Source organism: Carya illinoinensis, chromosome 7 (assembly GCF_018687715.1).
Source record: "Carya illinoinensis cultivar Pawnee chromosome 7, C.illinoinensisPawnee_v1, whole genome shotgun sequence".
Classification (NCBI taxonomy): domain Eukaryota; kingdom Viridiplantae; phylum Streptophyta; class Magnoliopsida; order Fagales; family Juglandaceae; genus Carya; species Carya illinoinensis.
In genome coordinates, this window is record NC_056758.1 from 23,772,501 (window position 1) to 23,777,989 (window position 5,489).

Genomic DNA, 5,489 nt, shown 5'->3' on the forward strand with positions numbered 1-5,489 from the left:
ATCCAATGTCAAAAACACACCTGTAGAACAAATTAAAAAAAAAATTCTAAATTAAAACCAAGATTACTTTGTATCGATATTGAAAAAAAGAATAAGAATAAACCAATCCCCGGCAACGGCGCCAAAAACTTGACCGGTGCAAAACTGCAAGTGCACAGTATCGTAGTTTTATAGTAAAGTAATAAGAAGAGTATCATCCTCAGGGATTAGTACCTTACGTTTGCCAAATACCAAAATTATACTAAACTTGATTTTATCTAGAGGAATCACTAAGATTTTTGTAGTTGCAATTTAAACTAGATCAATTCAAAGAAAAATATGCAAAGGAAATAACACTGACGTTCGAAGATCAAATTAATGGGAAGAAAACTTCTAGGAAATCGATTTCACCTACTTCTTTACTATGCTTTTATCATCCAGCTAATTTAATTTAAATCTCTTTTGTCTATTAGCAAATCTCTAATTCATCCAAAAACCTCTTTCGATAGTCAATTGGAATTGACTCTTGGTTATCAAATCACACACGACTATGCAAATTCAATAATCAAGAATGCAATAAGACCAATGACTTAATTACTACATAGGTTCATACAAGTCTTTCGGTCTCTATACTTACCTATGCTGAAATATCCAAGATCTACTCTATGATTTCCTCTTTCGATAGCAAAACACAAGATTACTTATCATCTAATCAATGGCCAGTTAATTAGAAGCAATAAATTCAGAATAAATCAGATAAACAAAGAGAGAATTGCATTGAATTAGCATAGACAATTATGCATAGTTCGAAAATAGGTTACATTGTTTTCCTAGAATGAAGAAAATTTAGCTCATGCTAGAAATGGAATTCAACATAAACGAATTCACCATAATTGTTCTGAGAAGATGGGAAGAAAATAAACACTGAAAAATCCTCCTTGCAGCCGCAACTCGTCGTCAAAAGCTCAAGGGAACGATTCAACGCTTTTCTCCCGTCCCTGCTCGTGTATGATTCCAACATACGTGCAATAATTGGAATTCCCTCTCCCAAACAAAGATGATTTGAGTCCCTCTAGCTATGTTTTTCTCTCCCAAGAAGTGTTCTCCAGGCAAAACTCGCGGCCCTAGAGTGAAAAATTGCTTTTATATGGTGTCACGGCGGAAAACCTAAAATCTGTCAAAATACGATGTTCGCTCGAGCGGGGTGTCGAGCGCACATCGAGCGTCCGACTCTGTCTGATTTCGCTCGAGCATCCTATCGAGCGCACGTCGAGCGTTCGACTCTGCCTGATTTCGCTCGAGCGGCCAATGTCTCCGCTCGAGCGATCTTTGTTTTTCAGCAACCCGCTCGAGCTCCCTGTCGAGCGGCAGTCGAGCATTTGAATCTGTCTGAATTCGCTCGAGCGCCAAAAGCCTCCGCTCGAGCGAACTTGTAAAATCTGCAATATGAAATTTTTGCAAGTCATCACTTGTCCACAAGTTTTGATGATTGGTCATTAACTCATGAAACATATACTAGGCGGCTAGATTGCCAAGATGATATACAGGGGAATTGCGATAGAGGTTATTTCAATTAATTGCATATATCAATTGATTTGCAAACGTACTTGGGTTCAAAACATGAGCTGTTAAATAATGTTAACATTGCTACGCAACATTCCAAAAATAAGAATTTGCTCCACTATAGATCTTGTAGTGGCAGCAAAAATAGGGGGAATGCGCATGCACAACATTCCAAAAACCCATAAATTTGCTCAAATATTGGTTGAAGCCAACGTTTGGAAAACGCATAGATCAAATTTTGCGAGTGGGTTTCTTCATTTATTCATCGCATATCCAACCAAGCAACTGTAAATTTTAGAAAGCGGTGGTTTTGGCATTTCTTGCTCCATAAAACCTCACTGCATGTAGAATATCTGAAATTACAGCGTCTAGGAATTCACAGCATGTAGAATCTCTGAAATTGTGGCGTCTATGAATTCACCATATGAAGAGTTTGAAATTGTGGTGTCTATGAATTCACCACAAATGGGAACAAAGCTTCTTGCCGCTAGCTCTAGAATCGCCGAATATTTAGATTTTATGGTGCTGCAAAATCGCTATCGATGACCCAAATTTTACGACGTCTCCTCACCGTAATTGCCTAGGCAATTTTGCTCTAAGAAATGTCCGCCGAGTTAGCTACATCAATTGCGAGGGCCATGATTTCTCACCGAAGTTCCTCTGACCAAACGATTTATTTTTGACCGATTAGTGAGGAGTGAAAATTGCAGTTTGTGAATTGTAGCTGCGAGAAAACAGGGGAAATGTGGGGAACTCACTCCTCGCGAGAAGGCAAAATTCTTGTAGTGTAAATTCCATCATTATGGTTAACAAAAAACATAGGATTGCCATGTGAAATTTTTTTCCTTTCTCTAATTAAGCGCATTGAAATTAAAAATCATTAAAAAAAAAAGATAATTCTTTTGAAGCTCATCATAGCAGTCAATTTTTACGACGTTTCAGTCTTCTTTTAGCTAGAGAGAGTCCTGGCTAGTTGATGTAATTTCTCAATAGAGGATTGAGTATTATCCAAAATAAAATATTACAGTTGCAATATTAATATAGTAACAATCTAACAAACGTACATTAAAAAAGACTAATCAATGTTATAATTATAATTTTTTAAAATTATTATAAATAAAAAAATTAATTATAATAAAATGAGATCCCATTTTAAAAATAAAAAAAAATATAAAATCAATGTCAGGAGTTTGTATAGTTTTTTTTATATATACATGGGGATGAGGGATTCGATCGTAGATTCTCTTAGTGAGAAATCAAGGTGCTGCGAATTGATCCAAATGACCTTGGCAGGAGTTTGTATGGTTAGAACTTATTACAAAATTTAGAGGTTAGTAACATGAACAAAATAATTGACAAGTTAGAACAATAAAACTTGATTTCAAAATTTAGCGGTTAGTAACATGAGCAAAACAATTGAAAAGTTAGAACAATAAAACTTGATTTTTTAAAGTACGGTGTTTGGACCCCATAATTATACATTTGGATCGGATTAAGGTTGACAATCTTGTTGGTTCATTGAGTTTGGATCAATTTCGAGTCAACTTGAACCCGACACGCGCCCCATTTAAAAATAAAAAGAAAAAAGAAAAAATATTCATAAATATTTTATCAATTCTACTATGGGATAACTCGATAACTTTTTCCTTCTGGCTAATCAATTCACTCGGGTCAACCTATGAATCCATGGGTTTAACCCAACACGACCCAATTATTAATCAAGACAAACTTGGGTTGACTTGAATCCAATTATGCCCAACCCTAATATTATTACTATGTATTGAGTTCACAAATTGTATTAAAAATTGACAGCCCTTGAGATAGTATGCTTGAGAAAGAATATGAAGAACATAAATTTTAAGAGAAATGTTTTAGCCACAAATAAAGCTCACAAAAGTAAACCCACAAGTAGGACATTAGATTATAAAGCAACTTTTATTATAAAATAGATCTAATATATCATATAAAACTATGTCAGTTTATGAATTTACTTTTATGAAAGTTTTTTGTGGTTGTAGCATTTCTCAAATTTTAAATTCTTGAACTTGTTTATTAAATGTTTAGTTGTTCATGTCGAAACCATGCAAATCAATTTTTTGAAATTTAGAAGAGTCCTAATTAACTTGAGTTTCACAAATAATTAAGGCCAATTGAGCTACGTTCGGGGTTTTTTCAACTATATTTTATAAAAAGGAATGTCACCAGGAATCGAATCTTCATTTGAAATAATCGTGGATTCTTTTTTATACAATCTAGCCCTATAAAAAGAATGATTCTTGCATTAATCTATTTTAAACAAAACAAAATGGCTCAAATTATCCCAAATAAGGTTATAAATCATATTGAGCAAGTATAAACCATCTAAGAAAATAAAGCATGATCAGAAGCAACAAAACTAAACAGAAGAGAAATATGGAAAATCAAGACAATATCGAATTTAAATCGTTGTTGGTTGTTTTTAATAAGTTGAAACAGTTATAATAAATCATGTAAAATAATGTATAGCAGCATTAGAAGCAAATCATAACAATGAAGTTGAAAACAAATATCATATCGGATGAACAGTACCATGAACACTATTGCTCTTACTTTTTTTCATTGCTAATTTACTTCTATACTAATATATAATTTATTTTTATACTAGTCTTATATTATACTGTCTAATTACATTTTATTATACTATAGTATTATATATTATTTTTAATGTCTAATTACATGCAATTATACATTATTATTACATGTTATTATACTTTAGTAAATTAGTACATGTGTTATTAATTTATTATACAAAACTTATTTAAATACTAGTGTTTAATTTATTTCTATACTTGATTATGCTTTGTTGTAATACTATGATGTATACATATTGTTAACGTCGTATTTCGAATACCTTTGTGCTAGACTCTCAGCAACTTGGATTTTCGGTCTTGGGCTTGCTAATATAGAGAAAACACCCAGAGACGGGGGCTTTGGTGGAGACTGGGGAGTCTCTGATGCCAAAGTTAGTATTGTCTTAGTATTTTATGTGAGTGAATAGAGAGTTCAGAAAAAGTTCTTCATATTTGGGGATTGGCTTTTATACTAGGTTTTTGGGGCCAACTTCCCATATTTCATGTCAGGGGAATGTGTCCTCTCACCAGCTCCTTTCATAAGATTCCATTAATGCGGCTTGGCTTCTTGGGTAGCACAATTAATGTAGTGTGACTCTTTGTCCCTTTTATCTTAAGGGTGCAAGTCGTCAGGCTTCTCCTTTAGTCAACCCATTTGTTTGCACTATGTTATTTGAGACTAAGCGTCATATGGGGATGCCGAGGTGATATGTCCCCTTCCTTCCCTGCATCTTGGGGGGTCTTTCCCTGCGATTATGTCCACAAGCCATCCTTTGATGGGCAGAGGGTGTCTAATGAGCTAAGGGGCCACCCATTCAGGCCGAGCTTCTCATGTTTGGGCTTAACTTCTAGGCTTTTGGCCAGAGGGAAAATCCCCTTACAGTTACCCCACCAATTCCTATTATACTAGTCCGATTGGAATTTCTTCTTTCATTTCCCTTCACGTCCTTATGCAGCTGTTGATGTTTGATATCCTCTCTTCTTGGAAAGGGTGACCCCTTCACCTCTTGGTTCTTCCATGTGTCGGGCCTAGGGCTCCCTTATTGGGTCTTTTCATCATTTGATGTGATGTGAGACGGTTCTCTTCCTAACTTTATTGGCATGTTTTTTGATGATTGGGTTCTAGCTCTCGATTGCGTCAGATATGTCCCTTCCACGTTGATGGTTGTTAGGCAACTCTCCCCACATCTCATCATGCTGCATATTTCCCTGGATTTGAATCATTCTGTATCTTGTTCAGTTCATGGGGGTGGGGGTGAAAGGCCAACTGTTGCAACCCTATATAAGCTTTGTCTTGTCCTTCTCATTCCCCCTTTGCCACATTTGCCTTCTCCTTGC